Source organism: Leptonychotes weddellii, chromosome 8, assembly GCF_054177405.1.
Source record: "Leptonychotes weddellii isolate Sample4059 chromosome 8, ASM5417740v2, whole genome shotgun sequence".
Classification (NCBI taxonomy): Eukaryota; Metazoa; Chordata; class Mammalia; order Carnivora; family Phocidae; genus Leptonychotes; species Leptonychotes weddellii.
The window spans coordinates 7547403-7567149 of record NC_138376.1 but is presented as its reverse complement, the minus strand read 5'-3'; the positions used below and the strand labels follow the sequence as shown (position 1 = coordinate 7567149).

At 43.2% G+C, this 19747-nt stretch overlaps 1 long non-coding RNA gene across 2 annotated transcripts in view; it reads left to right on the top strand.

Moving 5' to 3' along the window:
- Positions 1-19747, top strand: part of LOC115942386 (uncharacterized) — a 219734-nt gene that overhangs the window by 59605 nt on the left and 140382 nt on the right. For both annotated transcript variants that reach the window (XR_014147489.1, XR_014147488.1), the window contains one exon: positions 16952-17003. This is a non-coding gene — a long non-coding RNA (uncharacterized LOC115942386). The remainder of the gene's footprint in view (positions 1-16951; positions 17004-19747) is intronic.

Sequence of the window (19747 nt, the reverse complement as noted above, 5' to 3'; positions counted from 1 at the left end):
CTGCCAATATAGGATTCTGCTCAACCTCATTGCTTGTGCAGGGTCCAGATCCTCAACAGAGTTCCTTTTACAGGTCTCTCTGGAATATGCTGTGATCAGATGTGTCGACAGCAATTTAAAGCCAATTAGTAAGGCTCCTGGTAATAAAAGGTCGCATCAAGGAGCTGGAAATCAAGGGTTCCACTGCCATGATTCCTGAGGCTGCGAGAGTTGTTCCTGACACTTGCATTCCTTCGGGGAGTGGGGACATTGGGGCGGTGGCTGTGTGGATTGGTATTAATAGAGTAATACGTGTCCCTAGCCAGCCTTTCCCTACTGGTTTTCTAGATGATTATCAACTCTACACGTCATCGGATTCCATCTGTTCTCCAGCTGTCCGTGAGAAGAGACCTGCTTTTGCACTTTGTGAGCACTTGATTAAAAGGGCAGTGGCAGAACTCAAATCTCTGATGTCTTTACCTCCAGCCACCCATCTTGGCAGTGTTTTCTATATCGTAGTAAATAAAGTCTTTCAGTCTATCGAGGCACTTTTAGATGTTGACTTGCTTCTAGTTTGGATCTGGGAGCTGTTTTTTTATCCATTGTCTTAAAATGCAGTGTAGTAAAATACTTTTATTGTTGGAATACCCAGGAAATGGTATCTCTTTCCAAGAATGTTGGCCCACATTTTTGTTATTTATTATTCTATATCCTCTTATTAATCTTTTTATGTTATTTTATTTATTTGACAGAGACACAGCAAGAGAGAGAACACAAGCAGGGGGAGCGGGAGAGGGAGAAGCAGGCTTCCTGCCGAGCAGGGAGCCCGGTGTGGGGCTCGATCCCAGGACCCTGAGATCATGACCTGAGCCGAAGGCAGACGCTTAATGACTGAGCCACCCAGGCACCCCATATCCTCTTAATTAATCTTGTACTTTGCTTGACTCAGAGGTTTCTTTCTGAATCGTTTAGTGCCCAGGTGGTGATGATGATGATTAATCACTGGGCCAAGAGGCATTTATAATTATTCTGACTTGATATGAGGTCCTCTTTCATTTATGTTCTAACAGCTTTTCTGTACTGTTTGGATATACTGTCTGATTTTTTTTTTTTAAGGCATTTTAGGATTAAGTGTTGAGAGTGGTCACTTTGGTCTTCTATCAAACAGGAACAAACATTCATGAGATCTGCTTTTAAATCCATCTCCCAGCCACAGTCTGGGTTTTAAAATTACCCAAGTAGGGATTAAAAAAGATCCATCAGATGCTTATTTTCTTGTTAGATCTTTGTAAGTTTCGAATGACCTATTTAATGTCAATGTATCTTGGGATCTTGTGGACTTCTATCCCAGTATTCTAGGATTCAGTTGGTTACCCTTCCTTCTTTGGTCCCTTCTTTGGGGTGCTTCACTTTGCAACCTGACAGCTAACTCCAAAGTAGACCCGACTCTCACTCTGTTTGCTAGTGATGATAAATAACAGATGGGCATCAACAGCTGGAGGTGTGAACCTGTCAAGGCATGGCAATACACAGGTGAAGGGGGAGAGGACCGTGAAAAGCAGAGTAAGTCTCCTTGAGGTGCAGGAGAGCCAGCCTGTAAGAGGACATCTCTCTTACTGCTGCAGTAAAGGTGGGTTGAGGAAGCCATGAGGGAAAAACCCCAACCTGGGGACACCGGAAGCTCCTTTCTCTCTTCCATATTATGCTCTAAGATCCGCTGTGTGAGGGTAAGAAGTTGATGAGCTCTGCTTCTCTTATAGCTTTCTGAAGAACCAAAAAACCCAACCAAACAAAAACACACCAAGAAAAAACACTTGAGAGAAGCTCCTTCCCACTGGACCTACAGGTGGTGGTTTTTGATTATGATCACTGTTGCGTCTTTCCTGGGAAAGCCTCCATCTTGCTCTGTTTTCTCAAAGATTAACACCTGGTTTTCCTGAAGGAGATGGTGATACTGTTCAGACCCCTTCCTGAGTAAGAACTGTTCCTCGGGGCGGGGGGTGTGGAGGGGAACACAGGACAGCCATTGTGGAGAAACTTCTAGGAACTTGTTGGGGCAGGTGAGGTTCTTTAAAACTTAAATTGGCTGAGCGAGCCACTCACTCTCTGGAAACTTGGGTCCTAACCACCCAACTGAGATATTCTGCTTTGCTGATGTTGTGTGGTACGGAAACCGTCTTCTTCTGGCTGAAAACAATCCTAAAGAAAGTCAGCCTCATGGGGGGAGAGGGGGAATGGGAGGAATGTCCCTGGCCAGGAGGCCGGAGGTGCCCCAGGAAGCGGGTTCCTCTGAATAGTTAAATGGCTGCCTCTCAACTTGCACAATGTCACATTGAATTTGAAACAGGGAACTTTTTATATTTTTCCCCTGATTGTGCTGGCACCTGGCAGATGCCTATTTACCACAGGCATCAATACACATAGTAATCAAAGGAAATCAGAGGCACAGATTAGCAACAGCTGCAAGTCATTAGTGACAGACACGGGAAAGCACAATTCTGCACCCAACTTTGAAATAACCAATATGAGTATTTCAGAGCACGAGGGTTACCGCAGGGCACTTGCTAACAGGAGAGCGGCCAAACAATAGCTGGGCTTGTTTCTCAAGAGAGTCTTCGAGACAGCACCACGCACTCCATATTAGAAACCAATCAATCACACGGTATCGGTCCATGGGGTGTCAACCCTTCTCCGCATATTTGTGTGCATCTTCTGATCAAAGGGTGTCGTAACTGAGAAATAACCTCTGGCTGGTGAGAAGACTTGTTCTCTCTGATCATAATTTTAGTGCTGGGAGTTTGCGTGTATTCCTGAGGACTTAATTATATCATTGACCGAGTTGGAAAGGGGCATCTCGATGGGAAAATAAGACCTTTCCCTCTTCAATTGAATTGTATTTTTTTCCACATTTCTGTTTCAAAATCAGCTCTGATGGATAGCTGTTCTCTTGCTAGTTACATATTTTCACTGGCAGCACTAACCTTAGCCTACTCCAGAAAATACTATTCAATTTTTAGCTTTTCCCTAATCAATTCATTCAGTGCCTCGGTGGAATATAAGTTGGTCATTTAAAAATTTCTAGCTGTTGCCTGATATGTCCCAAAACAAATTTAGCTAGCATGGGTTTCTATTTTAGACCATCTCTGGAAATGCAGATTTACTGTACCACTGGGTAATGGTTTAGAGATAAACAGACACAGTGAGTTGCTGTCTGATTAGCAGGACTGGGCAAAATTTAGCATTATATATATATATATACACACACACACACACACACACACATTGCAATAATTGGACCATTGGACCGGAGGATGTAGATTAAATTGGTCTCATCACCACATGTGGTCTCTTCTCCCACTTGATATTAAGGTTGGATTATTCATTTCTGTTTAGAAATCTCTCCTTGCTCCTGATCTCCCTCCCCAAAAATATCTTCTGAAGGTTTTTCTAAAAATTCTTATAATAAGTAACTTGTTTTGGAGATTAGGATAAGGAAGGGAGAAAAATGCCGCCTTTTATCTACTTCAGAGCCAGCCACGAAGTATCAGCTCTTTAATAACAAGCAATACGCTGTTGTTTTAGAAGAAAGCCCCCAGGGAACATGAGTTCAAGGCGCACACCGCACATCATAGGCATTGAGATGCATATTCTCGTCTTATGTGTTGTTTTTTAAACCTTTGGAGGTGAGAAATTATTTCATACCTGATTAAGTACCCATGATCTGTAGGCTGAGGGAGATGTGATTTCTTGGGGTCATTTTATAAGGAAGCAAAGACATGGTATTAATGCATAATTGTATTTACTAGTTAATTCACATATTTATTGAAAGTCCACTGTGTCTCAGGGAATGCTTAGGCACTGTGGATACTGCATCAAAATTAATGAGTGACTTGTACTCCATCCATGATGAGGATATGGACTACTTATGTTTGAGGTGGTGGTTTGACTAAAAGTATTCTTGCATACGTTTGCTTTTTCCTTCATCCCGCCCTCCTTCCTTCTCTCTTCTCCCTTCCCTCCTCTGCCTCCCCCTTTCATTCCTTCTCCCTTATGGTTTAGACCTTAGAGGGACGAAGCATTGTTACCCAGAATTCTCTAATTCAATAAAATAATGCATTTTTTGAGAATTAATATTAGAGTAAAGCTACTGTAACAAAGCCCCACATTTCAGCGGTTTAATGCAATACAAGTCTATTTCTTGCTCACGTAACAATCTAATGACGGTATTCCTAGTTGGTGGGAGGCTTTCCTCCATGCCGTGATTCTAGGAATCTGGGTCCTTCCATTTTGTGACCCTGTCTGCTTTGGAATCTTCTGCTTTCAGCTGGTGGGAAAGGAAACAGCGGGTGAAGGGGGGCATAGCCATTTCCTCACCCCTTTGGTCCGAAATGGGCAAACATCACTTCTGCTCGTGTACTGTGCGGAGAGGTGCCTACATGGCCCCACTGGATGAGATTCTGAGTCTGGGGCTGCATAGACATTCAAGGTGACCCTTCTATACCATGGAAGTGGGAGGACAGGTGTGAGTAGACACGATTAGGTGTCAGGCACCATGCCAATTTCTGGAGATAAAAGATGGGTAAGCCATCATCTTTTAGGGTAGTGGGAACCACCAAGATAACCCACTTAATCACTCATGACAGCCGAGTACTAAATAAAGTCGTATGTGAGCACAGATGAGGGGACAAATGCCCCAGCAAGCAGAGCCTCAAAGGTCTCCATCTGGCAGAGGAGAGGAAGGAGAGCATCAGCCCTGAGCAAAGGCATGGAGTGGAGGAGATGCCCAGTATGTCCAGGCAGTGGTGAGCTCCTGCATGTGGCAGGTGCCCAGTGATGTGGGGGGTGAGGGTGGGTATAGCCGGGACCAGAGCAGAGAGGGCATTGGGGGCCATGCCTTTTGCAGGAAGCACTAGAGAAGGAATGTGAACGTGAGCCGTGTGCTCAAGGCTTCAGACACAGGTCTTCTGGCCCCACTCCTTCCTGAAGCCCTTATTGCTTGGGTATTTCACTACATGTGTGCAAGGAAACTGATTTGTAGGACTTAAAGTCCTGTGTGACTTTTTGAGATGAAAAGTGTTTGGTTTCTAAGAAAGGAAAAGCTACCCTTGGCATCTTTGTTCCTTACTGGGTAGGAATGTATCTGCTTATGAAAGAGGCACGTTAAATTGTATGAATCCCCCCATCTGACTTCAAGGTAGACATTTCATCACGTATTTGAGGTCCTTTCCCTTTCTACCAATACTTGTAGTTGTGAATATGAGACAGAGTTTGGGTTGCAGGTACAAAAAGAGCCTTGTCTCAGCTGTTACGGATGGAAAGCACCTTGCGCCATGCTCTGAAGCTGGGCTTAGGGGACACTCCAAAGAACTGGGCCCCTGGGGGTTGAACGTAGGAGGCCAGCTGTAAGACACACACACATTGCTTTTCCCAGAACCTTTCATAACTGGAATCAAGGGGCTGGAAGAGACCACAAGATCAACATATCACGTAACACTGTTAAAGTCAAAGTGAATATTTGCTTTCCTTTTTGTTTACGTGGTCTCAAGCTAGTCAGCAAAATGTACTGCCACTTTCTGTTGCCCCCTCATAAATGAAGAGAGACTGGCATAGGGAAGTAAATTACTAAGCTTTATTTATTAATCTACTATTTAATGAACTACCATTGACAAATCAAGACTTGGAGACTGGGCTGGAAAGGAGAGAGAGCTAGAAATATGGGTAAACTGAGGTTTCTGCCAATGTCTAATAAGATGAGGCTGTATATAAATAATTCTAACACCATGAATGTGTTAAGTTCCATAAGGAACTGAATGGACAGGAGGGAGAAAGAATTTATTTCCGGAGGAAATCAGGGAAGGCTGAATGGAGTAGGTACCTTGAGAAGTGGGTCTGAATATTCTAGGTGGAGGGAGGTTAATCTAGAAAGACAGGGAAGCCGGAACAGAGACATGGGGACGAGTAAGTGTGGGGATCATGTGGGGGTCGGGGGGTCTCCAGCCAGCTGGAGATGGGGCTGCCAGCCATGGGAGTGGGGAAATGGGTGGAGGGGAGAGGAAAGAAGGGTCAGGGATGTTCACATTGGGAGCAGCCTTTTTAGGACCTGTTACATGCTCAGGGAGCTTGGATCTAAAATGGGAGGGGTCTACTTCTAAGCTTTCAGGCAGAGAAGGTATTACTCAGATTTTCTGGACAAAGACCCTGAAGCTTAGAAATGACCAGAGATCAGCCTGAGGTTACATAGCCGGTTGTTGCAAGAGGGAAAAGGGGTTCAGGAGCCCTGAACCCTGGCTTTCTGCATGATACAGGTCAGAGAGATGGTCTGAGGACGTGAGCCTTCGGCTTTGTACACAAGACAGCACATTTCTCCGAGTGGAGAGTCAGCCAATTGTGAACACACTTTGGGCTCTTTGAGAAAGATGTGGCAACCACCCCCCACTCGGGCCAACCAAACCCCTACCTTGCTACCTGAAGCTTTGGCTTCTGTCCCCCCCCACCCCAAATCCTCATTACTTTGGGAGTCAGAGAAAGTACCATGGATTAGAAGGACTGTTTATAAAACATAAAGACAAATGACTATCAGAAAAGAGCTTTTGAGAGAATGAAGAGACAAAACTTAGTATAGCTTAATGGATGTCTTGTCCAGTTGGCTTTGTGTGTTTGTGTGTTTACCGTAAAATACAGAATAGAGAATATGCCAGATTTCCTTTTTAGAACTTGGTAAAAAAAAAAAAATTATAGCAGATGAACATTAGGCGAAATCAGAGGGGGATTTTGCTCACATATGAAAGTTTACAAGAAATCTAGTTGAGTCTGGTTCCAGTATTTGCTGAAGTTTGTGGCTGTGTCAACAAAGATGGGTTAAAGTAAGCATATTTTAGATCCTAAACAGAGCAGTCTCATAGTCTGGAATAGAGAGTAGCTTTAAAATGTTTTAAAATGGGTTTCCTTTTCTCTCCTTCCAGCTGCGCCTAGTGCTAGGGGAAGATGAACTGGCATGTTCTTTGTTACATAGCAGCCTACCCACCCAGGGGAGCGAGGCACGTTAGAGTTTTCAAAACCCAAGTCCTTTCAATCAGCTGATAGTGGAGTTGGGGAAAATGGATTGGGAGAAGCTGCATAACCATTCAGGGTGGGATTGCAACACCTGGAACATTTTACCACGTTCTCCATAGCAGGACTCACGGTCTCATTGAGAAAACTGGCCCAAAACAATGGAGCAGCCACTGAAATATGCTCGTACTGGCATTTGCCCCACGTCTGTTGGCCTGTTGTCGTTGCTGCTGTGTCTTGGCTGTGGATGTGGTTTGAGTGGTGTGGAGAAGGGCGTTCATTCCAGGTGAACGTCTTCGTTTTACTTTCGTGATTTTACTTAAAAGTCTCTACTCATATCAGCATTGTCTTTATGCATTTGATTAGCCTCTAGTGCACTGAGGACAAAGTGATCCTTTGGTGACCCAATATTTGTCATTCATCTATTTTGTCCCTGATGCAAGTTCAGTTTTTTAAAGACCTTGGAAATTTTGATCTTCTCTTTATAAAATGCTCTGTAGGTTTTGTGCTCCATAATTCTTGTAGTATGAACTTTTTTAAGATTTTATTTGTCAGAGAAAGAGAGAGTGTGGCAGGCAGAGGGAGATGAGCAAGGAGCCCGACGCAGGACTCCATCCCAGGACCCCGGGATCATGACCCGAGCCAAAGGCAGATGCCCAACTGACTGAGCCACCCAGGCGTCCTGGTAATATGAACTTTTTTATGAACGCAAATCTAATACTGAAGTTTTCCTGAAAATTTTTTTTGGTATGTTTTCTTTCTTCATCTTTATGGCTTAAATTAGGGGATTTGGCAAAAACATTAACTTTCCAAATCTTTCTGGTTCCATAAGAACAAAGCCTACATTAACAAAACAAAACAAAACTCTTCTGAGTATAGCTGACACTCAATGTTACATTAGTTTCAGGTGTATAACCTAGCAAGGGGACAACTCTGTATTTACACTACGCTCACCGCAAGTGTCCCCACACAATGCTATTACATACCCTTGACCATGTTCCCTATGCCCTACCTTTCATCCCCATGACTTATTCATTCCATAAGTGGAAGTTTGCACCTCCCACTCCCCCTCATCCATTTTGCTCATCCCCTTGCCCTGCAACTATCCATTTATTTTCTATATTTATTGGTCTGATTCAGCTTTTTGTTTATTTGTTAGAACAAAGCCTACATTTTGAAGGTGAAGCCTTTTCAAATAGCCTTAATATTAGGAAAACTTGTTAATATTAACACAAACGTTAACATAATAACTTACTGTTTAAAGTTGTAATATTTTCCAAGTGCTCCCCTGTCTCTGCCCTCTGCAGGACAAGGGACCGGGTCTAGAGGATGGCAGAAATTTGTCCAGTGTCTGCACAGAGCCTGGTGTGTGGGGTCCACTTTATATGTGGATATTTTTCAATAAATATGTATTTTTCTCTTTTATGATTTTCTTAACATTTTCTGTTCTCTAGCTTTATTGTAAGAATACAGTATATAATACAGGACATACAAAATATGTGTTAATTGACTCTTAGGAAGCCTTCTGGTCAACAGCAGGCTATTAATAAAGTTATACGGGGATCTTTGGGGGGAGGAGGGGCTGGTGCCCCAACCCCTGCCTTGTTCGAGGGTCAACTGTAATTATTAAATATTGCTGAATAAATATATTTTCTCATTTAAGAATCATAGATACTTTATGAGGCTGGGGATATAAAGTTGATTCTCCTTATTCATGGTAGTTATATTCTATAAAGTCATTGTGAATATTGAATTAGTGAATGCGGAACTCTTGCCACTAAGGCAAATAGAGGGTTAAGTCCCCGGGAGGATCTGCTCATAAAATTTCCATCAACTGATCAATACATAACCTTATTTTATGTGTGTTTATTTAAAGACACCTTATTGAATATATGTTGTGGACTCATTAACATTGAACTCATGGCCAAAATACTACAACTCATGCCTGAGTGAAGCTTATCCAACATATATTTAAGACCTACCCCAGCCTTCTTGAACTAGAGCACTAGACAGAAGGTCAGCACTACACTTGGGCATTTTATTATTTTTTTAGAAAAAAATTATATTTTAGGCACAAAGGATACAGAATTACTTAGGTATTTTGGTTATGCTCACTGTCACTGCCACTTGAAAAAGTCTACTGGATTGCGGTGATTTTTTTTTCCATTGGTGGAATTACACATAAATTTTTTTTTAATTAACATATAATGTATTATTTGTTTCAGGGGTACAGGTCTGTGCTTCAGCAGTCTTACACAATTCACAGCGCTCACCATAGCACATACCCTCCCCAATGTCTATCACCCAGACACCCCATCCCTCCCACCCCACGCCCCACTCCAGCAACCCTCAGTTTGTTTCCTGAGATTAAGAGTCTCTTACGGTTTGCCTCCCTCTCTGGTTTCATCTTGTTTCATTTTTCCCTCCCTTCCCCTATGATCCTCTGCCTTATTTCTCAAATTCCTCACATCAGTGAGATCATATGATAATTGTCTTTCTCTGATGGACTTACTTCGCTTAGCATAATACCCTCTAGTTCCATCCACGTCATTGCAAATGGCAAGATTTCATTTTTTTGATGGCTGAGTAGTATTCCATTGTATATATATACCACATCTTTATCCATTCATCTGTTGATGGACATCTCGGCTCTTTCCACAGTTTGGCTATTGTAGACATTGCTGCTATAAACATTGGGGTGCACGTGTCGGGGGCCATTTTAAACAGTGAAATCATCATCATCAAAAAAAATGAAATCATCAACAAAAAGTACAAACAGTGTGGGAAATGTGGCAATAAGCAGACCAGGAAAAGGACTCTTGTTCACAGTATGAGGGCCGAAACCAAAAGGCAGAGTGTCCTTGTTCACCAGCAGCAGGTAACACGCACGTTAGGATTGTTTGCCAATCTGTCCATGGGCATGAAGGACTGCGAAGGCACCATGGATAGTGATTCGGGGGTTAGAAATACTAGCAAGTAGGTGAGTTCGCAAATATGGAATCCCTGAGTTAACGAGGATTCACTGTATGGGTACATCCTTTTTGTGTACTTGGAAACTCCAGAAGGAAACTCCCAAGTTCAGAAAGAATTGTCTGCAGTCATCCAAGTGGAACTGAAACCTGGGTCTTCTGACTCCTGGGTCAGTGTTCAATCCACCACCCTGGGCTGCCTCCTGGGAAAATAGAGGGGAAACCTATGACTGGCCTCATTAGCGTATAGAAAGTGCCCCCTTTTTTTTTTTTTGAACAATGTGTGGTATCTGCGCTTAAAGTTATCAAGCTTTATAATCTGAAATGACTCATGGAAACCTTGGAAAATTGTCTGTTATGTAATTTGTAATGTTTTTTCTTTATACCAAAAACCTAAATAATCACTGAAATCTTATCCTGTGTCTGTAAAAGGAAAGATAACTAGGGTTTAGTCTTCCCACATATAAATTGCAATAGTGCACGTGGGATCCTCACAGTTCATGGCTTCACTCTTACTCCGAGGACAGCGAGTCCATGCTTGTTTCGCACAAGCTTCCAGGAGTGGGAAGAGGCTGGGGAAAGATGAAGATGGGTCACTGGCTTCAAAAATATCTTGAGGGTTATTCTGTGTCGGTTTGGTGCCTTCATCCTTGACAGATGCCAGCTAATTCAGGGTACTCAGCTCTAAGTAGAAAAATCAAAACTGGCCAGATTAAGACTTTAATTTTAGATACGTAATACGGAGAGGACTTAAAATACAGCTATGTATTCTAATGTCGGGAACAGGAAGAAAATAACTTGCGCATTATTAATTTTATGACACTTCCAATGTTTTCAGAAAACCTTTCCCAGTTGTGTTCTATAGGACATTAGTATTCCATGAAATCTTAAGACACTATGTTAAAAAAAAAAAAAAGGCTTTAAGGTCAAGAGAGTTTGGGAAATACTAGTTTAAATGAGTTTAACCAAGGTTTTTTTTTTTTTTGCTAAAGTACAGAAGTGTTCTAGCCTGTGTCTTGTAGGCTTGTCAGCACTAATAAGCTTGCATGTGTGATCATGGTCTCAGCACATCTACCTGTGGAACAGCCAGCAATGTCCCCTGTTCTGTAGATCATGGTTTGGAAAATGCTGTTGTGCGGTATAATGTACAAATTCCAGGGGAGGTGCGAGAGGAGAAAGTTAAGATTTTCATCCTGCTGAGGGAGATGGAAAAGTCCCATGAGATTGATGACTTTCCCTCCCTTACACGGCGGTAGAGTCCTAGCCTGTGAAATTAGATCTCTACTAGCAATTCGTGGCAGAGAGAGAACATCTACCTGCCCCAGGGGGAAGGGAACGAAGTTTCCTTGTGGTCATGTAGTGCACAGTGGGCCAACTCAGTGAGTCTTCCTGAAGCCAGGGGGGGATCCGTGAAGGCTGTGGGTAGGATGTCCTTCACAGCCAAGGGTCAGCCCAGGACTCCTAGAAGCGCGAGGCTTATAGTGGGGTGAATGGTCTCCCCTGTTCCTCTTCCACTCCTGCATCTGCTTGGAACCTGCAGATGTGACCTTATTTGCAAATAGTGTTTGCAGGTGTATTAAGTTAAGCATCTCAAGATGAGATCACCTTGGGTTATCTGGGTGGGCACTAAATCCAAGGGGATAAGCATCCTTATAAGAGAAAAGGCAGAGGGAGATTTGAGACTCAGAAGACCACAAGCCAAGGAACTCCTGGAGGGATCAGAAGTTGGAAGAGGCAAGGAGAGCCTCTTCCCTGGAGTCTTTGTCTGGAGTGCAACTCTGCTGACCTCTTGCTTTCAGACCTCTGGCTTCCAGAACTGTGAGGGAATAAATTCCTTTTGTTTTAAGCCACGATGTTTGTGGTTCTGCGTTATGGCAGCCTCAGGAAATGAATACAGGGCTGCAGGTGAGGAGAGATGGAAACTGACAAAGAACTAGGTAAAGTTAGAAGATGAGAGCTGCTAAGTTCACATGGCAGGGGTCAGCCTGGAGAGTCCTCTGGAAAGGGAGCTTTCAAGAACTTTCGTGTGGCCCATGGAGGTCACACTGGTGCAACCAGCAAGCTCACGGCCAGGTGCTGTGGCAGAATTAGAGGAATGGTGTCTGGGGGTTGCTTGGACAGCATGGCCACCATAGGAGGACAAGGGGGATGTTCTGCCTGGCTGAGGGTTTGAATAGGGTATCACTGGCGGGGGGCGGGGGGGGGTGGGTAGAATAAAAGATGGCTTGGCAAAGGAATAAAATAAATTTCCTCTGCCTCGGAGAGATCACTGGTGTTGGTGGTCTTGTGGATGGATTTCAGAGTGGAGTCAGCCCACAGCTAGCATGGCCCTTGACTACGGCTGGGTCCCGCACCCCTCAGGCCTATAGGAGAGCATCCCCAGGACATCACAGTGTGAATTTTGGGGACCTGTGCCCTAATTAAAAGACTTCATACATGCTTCGCCATTACAAAGTGAACAAAAAAATTACTACGAAATGAAAAAGTTGCTACTATTTTTATCTTCTAAGGCAATGACACATTATTCCCATGGGAATAATTCCATTGCCTTTGAAAAAGCCCTGATGATAAGCCCTTTGGTTGAGAAAAACAAGACTTCCTGGGCACATTGAGGAGGAGTCAGAGGGGACAAAGTGCCTTCTTGTTCTGCATAGTAGAGTAAAACTGAGGGGGCTAGGGTCTGTGAATGGGGAGGGAATGAAGTGAGGTGGGTGGTGTCAGCAGGAGCTCCCAAGAACGTGGAGGGAAGCTGGGCGTGGTCTGTGCTGGAATATGGCTCCTGAAAAATTTACTTTAGTCAAGAATGGCCAGTATATGTCTACCTTTGTCTGATACTGAAAGGAAGCCCTTTCCTGCTCTGGGCTGTTGTCCATTACACTCCAGCTGTTAGCAGAATTCTACACGCATGCTCTTGTTAGAGACGTTTCAGGAAATGTGGGAAAACTACGGTGTCCAGTGTGTGCTGAGGGGGGATATGACTGGGGGGGGGTCTACCTGTCACAGATACTGGGAATGGAGGAGCAGGGATGGCGGGCTGTGGAGTGGACTGACTCCAGGGAGGCAGGGCCAGATCTAGATCTGAGGGACGCTCTAGATCTCCTGCTGTGTGTGTGGCCTGGAACCTTTGTTTTATCTACTAAAGCAGGAGTTATCCCAGAAGAATGGGGGCGGGGGTCATTCAGACTGGAGGTAGCTAGGCACCTGAGTAAAATCAGATGTGCTCAGGATTTGGGGCTGAGTGGGTAAGGTTTGGGTATGCCGCATTACTATATAAACAGCTGCGTTAATTATTGTATGTTGTTAAACTCAATATAATAACTCTTTGGTAGAGCATCTGCCCTATATTCAGAACATCCCCCAAAGGATGAGTATATGTTGTTGGTGGGGGGTAAGGTGGATACTAAGGACAGGGGAAAATGGAGGAAAACTACGTCAACCAGAAAAGGCCCTAAAACCACTGACTGGTGGTGCACAAATGTGATTCTCCTTGAACAAGGAGAGCCGAGAAATGGGCCAGCAGAATCACAAAGCTATTGGGGGGGAGCTGGTATGGGTGACTGCAGAAGGAACAGAACGTTGCCAGCTAGGAACATGCCATTCAGCACTGCGATGTGAAGTCACCTTGAGAATGGGGAAGTGATTGTTGGAATCTACTTGGTAAAAACTAACGAAAGTGGGACTTGTTGCTAAATGTGTTTATTCTGTCAGATTATCAGGCTTATTCTTTTCGGATATGGAAAGATTCTGAATATTCAGTGATAGGTGGGAGTGAAACATCATTCAGGACTTCACTCCAGGCTCTCAGATTTGTGGGCATAATTTAACAGGACATCAAATGTTATTACTTTAACCATCATAATGCCCTGTGGGGGGGGCGGAATCCTGTTTGCTTATCAGGGACCCTTGACTTTCCTGTGATATCTTCCCATTGGGATTAGATGGATGTCTGCTTTCTGACTCCTTCGGAGGCTTGATTGAGGATTAGATCACTCAGTCCCAACTGGCCATTTCTCTCGGAGGATGGGCAAATCAGTGCTAATTGATACTTTTTATATTTAATTACACTTAATTTCTTCTGTCTGGGTGCCCTGAAACCGAGAAGAGGAAAACAGTGCTCTACATGCAAATCTTCTAACATAAACATTTCTTAACCTCATTTGCTGCAGGATTAGTCCAAATATAGAATCCTTAAGATAAAAGCTGCTTACACTGGTTTCTTATCTGTATTTCCATCCTGTCTCTGGAGTCCCTCTTTCTGGAAACCATCTCTGTGATGGGAATTTGCTTATTCTCTATTTCCCTAACACTCAACTCTTCCATATTTAGTATTATAACCATTTCCGTCCTTTTGTTAGTTTGCCTAAGCTAATTCCATAACCCGCAGGTCTGTTTCTCTGCCTTCAAACCACCAGGCACGGGGCTCTGGTCACAGTGCTCTTCCCAATGGTTTTAATGGCATCACCCCTCCTTCAAAGCCTTGATACTTCCCACTTCCTTCTGGATAAAGCTCCTGACCCAGTCCCAACTCACGATTCCAGATTTTCTCCCAAGTCCTCAGGACTTACACCTGCTTGCTTCTCTCCCTCCCTTTGCTGGTGTGAGTGCTGCATCCTAGTCTGGACACTCTCCTCACCTCCTCTTGTTCCTCCCCTCTACTCTTTTTTTTTTTTAAGATTTTATTTATTTGACAGAGAGCAGGAATACAAGCAGGGGGAGTGGGAGAGGGAGAAGCAGGCTTTCTGCTGAGCAGGGAGCCCGATGTGGGGTTCGATCCCAGGACCCTGGGATCACGACCTGAGCTGAAGGCAGATGCTTAACGACTGAGCCACCCAGGCACCCCATCTCCCCTCTACTCTTGAGGACCGTTTCACACAATAAATCTCTTGCATATCTAATCCTGTCTTGGTGTCTGGTTTTAGAAAGGTCCAAAATGGCATGAAAGGGTTTCCAGCCTCCCCTCACACTTACCAGACTCTTAGATCCTTGGTTTGACCCTTGACCCCTTATTTCTTGGTGAGTTCCTTTAGAGACTTGCCTTTCTTGCCAGTGGACCCTGGGGAGGGTCATTCTGGTCTGGTCCTTCCTGACAGATGTCCTAACTATGAATCTTGGAGTTTGGATTGAGTTTTCCCTCTTTAGAAAGACATATAGTTCTTTTCTGCAAATTGTCTTGTCCCATCCATGGAACTCAGCACTCAAGGGGAGAGACATCTTCTGTGCCTGTTTTTTTAACATATGTCCTGTTCCATCCTTTTCTCCAGAGTGAGGAAATGCCTATTACCCTTAGAGTTTGAAATCCAAGGCAGAAACTGTTTAAGTTATTTAAAAAACATTTGCTCCTGGTGAATATTTCTACCCCTGGACTTAATAGAGGCTCATCTGGTTTTAGACATCTCTTCAGTGAACACCTTTTCCAAATATTTCTTTTTCACTATATTGTAAACTTTTTAAAAAAATTGTAAGCTTCCTGAGAGCTGCTTCTTGTGTTTCAGATTGCTCATTTGTAATATTGAGGGCTAGATTAAGTTATTTATTTATTTATTAGATAGAGGAAGAGCGAGTGTGTGTGCAAGCAGGGGAGGGTGGGGGAGTGCAGAGGGAGAGGAGAGAGAAACTCTCAAACAGGCTTCATGCTCAACGTAGACCCCGACATGGGACTCGATCTCACAACCATGAGAGCATGACCTGAGCCAAAACCAAGAGTCGGACACTTAACTGACTGAGCCACCCAGGTGCCCCTAGATTAAGTTATTTTAAAGACCTCTTTTAGTTGTGTGATTTTCCAGAAAGATCTGTTAGAAAGGGCCTAGTAAATTACTTTCTTCCTCTGAATATTGTGTCCATTCTCTTTGATAATCTACCTTTCATTTCTACAAAGCGTTTTGCAGTTTGTTCACATACATTACGTTAGTTGATCCTTGTATCCACCTTGTGAAATGTCAGAGTAAATATTAGCTGCCTTTTACGTGTCAGGAACTCGAGACTTGTTGAAATTAAATGACAAGTCTCCAAGTGCCTGGGGGAGTCACTGGGTCTGGTGCCCCATGTCCTACTAATCCCCTAACTCAAGATGATTTTCTTTTTCCTTCATGACCTACAACTACGAACTCAGCATTCTTCAGAAAGCACCTTCATGTTTCTCTTACTTTCAACCGTCTGCACTTAGGCGCAGAGGGTTAGAAAAGGTGTCCCAGATTCAAATGCCTGAAAAGGTAAGTCAGGGTAGCAGGGTCAGAATCCCACAGTTGGGAGGGAGGGGACTGTGGCAGACAGAAGAGCACATCTGAGGGAGACAGTACCCAGTCAGTCCTAGCCCTTTGTGCCATTCAGGAATGCTGGCCTGGGGTGGCTAAATTTTCATTTTTCCAAGGAAAGCTGGAAATAATATATTTTAGTGTGAAATCTGCATTTTAAGGTACTCAAAAAAATTAAAAAAAAAAAAAAGAAAACCCTAGAGGCACCTGGGTGGTGCATTTGGTTGAGCGTCTGACTCTTGCTTTTGGCTTGGGTTGTGATCCCATGGTCATGGGATTGAGCTCAGGGTCTGCTTGAGATTCTCTCTCCCTCTCCCTCTGCCCCTCATGTTCAGGTGCTCGCTCGCTCTCTCTCAAATGAATAAATAAAAATAAATCTTAAAAAAGAAAATCCTAGGAGGCCAAAATACATCTATAAGTGATGTTTGGGTCCATAGATCCCCAAGTTAGGGGCTTCTGATTTGGAGGGATAAGCCATATTTAACTCACTCTGTAAGTTCCCCTCTCAAAATCCTGTGAAATCATTTGGTGAATTTTACCACCTTTACTAAGAGTTTGGTTGTAAATATTATAAACAGGAATAAGTCATCAATTGTTGGATGCTTCCTGTGTTCTGGGGAGTATGCTGGGTATTTGGTGCACAGCTTCACTAATTCGAGCAACCTTAGGATACAGCTATTTTTTACCCTTATTTTACAGATGAGGGAGAAGAGGTCCAGAGCTGACCTAGCTTGCGGAGGCCACACAGTCGGTAAGTAGTGGAACCAGAATCCGGCCCAGGTTTCTGGCCTCAAAGTGCGTTCTTGCTCTTCATTTAATACACATATTGCCAACATCCTCAGAGAAGAGAGAGAGGATCAAATGAAAAATACGGTACTTCTATTTTGAAACAAGTCAAAAGTGACATCTTGTCATATGTATGGAGAACTTAAAAGACAAGCATAATCCTATTTTTTTGGTGGGGGGTGGGGTGGGGAGTGGAAGAGGTGTGTTTCTCTTTGCAAACCTGGACAGGGAAGACAAAAAGAGACTGCCCACAGTAGGATGTGTTCCTCCTTTCTTTCAAAAGTCTAAGCCAGAAATAGGTTCCCGACCAGCTAGTGTTTGGGTTTTGTATTCAGACTTTGTCTGCATTGACCACAATGTCCTGCGAGATGGCCACTAGCTTACTTCTGCTCCCTCTTGACTCCGGTTTCCAGAAAGCAAAGCTCGGGTGAAAAAAGACCTTTTGTTTAGGATCTGAAGTCAAGTCCAAATATAACAAGATCCCAATAACTTCCTCCACCCCCTAGGGTTTCAAACCAAATTCACTCTGCCCAGATGGCTGCTTCAGAAAGACAGAGCATTCCCCCACTGCTTCCTCTTTCTGCTGGCTGCCCACTGATTACAGCTAATGGCTCCCAGCTGTACAGCCTCTGAAGACTGGGGGGAAGACGAGTCTTTGAAAAATAATTTAATAACCAGACTCCTCCAGGGATGGGTGGGGTTGATGCCAATCCTGTTGGAGCGCACTCTCATTCAGAATCTAGCTGGATGGTGTGCTTTGGAGAGAGAGGAGTTGCTATGTGCATTTTGAAGCCCTCTTGGTTTTCCCTATAAGAATCTGATACTCTATTCCTTAAGTGTGGTTGAAAAAAAATTCATCTCCAAATGCTAAAATAAAATAGATATGTATGCCATATACTTCTTTAGCTTCAATTCAGAGAACTGTTGGAACTACCTCTTAGGGCTATGACTTTATCCAAATCACATATACTTTAAGATCAATCTCTTTGAATGATTTTCTGCCATGTTTGTATCATACAAATAATTCGATGTCTACGGTATTTTAAAACTTGGCAACCTAGAGTGTCCGTTTCATCTTTGAAATACCAGATTCTTTGAAAGGTTGACTTCAGATACTGTGACCCATCAGAGCAAAAAATTAAAGGTCAAAGGATACCACCCATACAAACTCTTGGTAACAGATTTATAGGGCTTGGTGGGCCTTCTTCATTTTCTTCCTCTTTCTTATTTTGGATGGGGAAGGGAAGATGAAGGAGTTTCACCAAGCTAAAATTCGATGGTTTCCTCAAACCCTTTTTCTAGAACTGTTTAGTGGTATTTGGAATCTCCCCTCCATGAAACTGCAGACAAGATTTATTGCACACATCCATACGGAATGTCACCTGTGCATCAAGCCAGGGGCTGAGGTTAGATGCATAAACAACTTGTTGGTGCTTCACGTCCTTTCAGAGCACTGGCTGAACAGATCACAGTCTTGAGCAGTTGACCATGGTGTTGTCTAGTCCTAGAATAATCTCTTTATGGATCATCTCTTCTTAGGAGGTAATGTGGCTTAGTGCAAAGACATGAGCTCTGGAGTCAGAGTTGTGTTTGAATTTTGACATGCTCCTTGCTTTTCTGAGCTTTACTTTTTTCGTCTGTAAGATGGAACTTGCAGGCTTGCTGTGAGGAATAACATCATGTTGGGATGCTGGCAGGGTGGTTTGTAGGCCTCCTTTTAAATAACTGAATTATGGCCTTTGTTATTATACTCCATTCATTATATGCTATATACTTATATATGTACATAAAATCAGGCAATGGAGGTCTTCATTGTGCTTTCAATTGACTCACAGGGAAAAGAGGGAAAGTGAATTTTTATTATAAGGTACTTACAATTTAAATCTTACTTTCATCGTGTTTTAATCTTCAGAGTAATCATGAGAGGTAGATACCATTAAACCTATTTTAAGGATGGGGAATTAAGTCTTGGAAAGGTTAAGTCCTGTCCAAGGATAATATCTTTGGAGGATTTTTCAACTTGGTTGTATTATATAAATTTGAAAGCTTCATATTCTGGCATTTCTACTTTGGCTTTGAAATACTGGATCTTATGAAAGGTTGTCTTCAAATGCTTGTTCCATTCAGGATTCTGTACTATTCAAGAACACAATTAAACATGAACAGTCTATCGTAGGGAAACAGAGTCTACGAAAGAGGCCTGCTGCTGCTTTATGGTTACTACTAAGCATTAAGCTCTTAGAAAGCTGAAGATTTTCAGCTTGATTCAAGGGCTGGCTCTCTTGGGAATGAGTTCAATAAGAGCAAAAGATAACTTACCATGAGAAACTTAATCAAGATTCTGACTTCAATGGAATCTCTCTTTTTTTTTTATATATAAGTATAAAATCCAGAGAAAAATGTTGCATAGTATATGAATGGCTACTATTTTTGTGAATTTACTAAAGGGGCAGTTACAGAGCTTAGCACTTTACAGGAGTAGCTCGCCTCCCTCCTGCCCCACCCCTTCCTTCTTCCTTTCCTTCCATTTCTTTCTCTCCTCTCTCCCTTTCTCTTTCTCCCTTCCTTCCCTTCCCCTCTTTCTTGATTATTTGGGAGGGGCTATGTGCCTCACATACTTTCCACCCTTTCTGTAATCAAACCCCACTTTCTGATTATAGAGGGGGGGCATTTGATCTGGATTAGGCCTTATCTCTCAACTAGGAATTT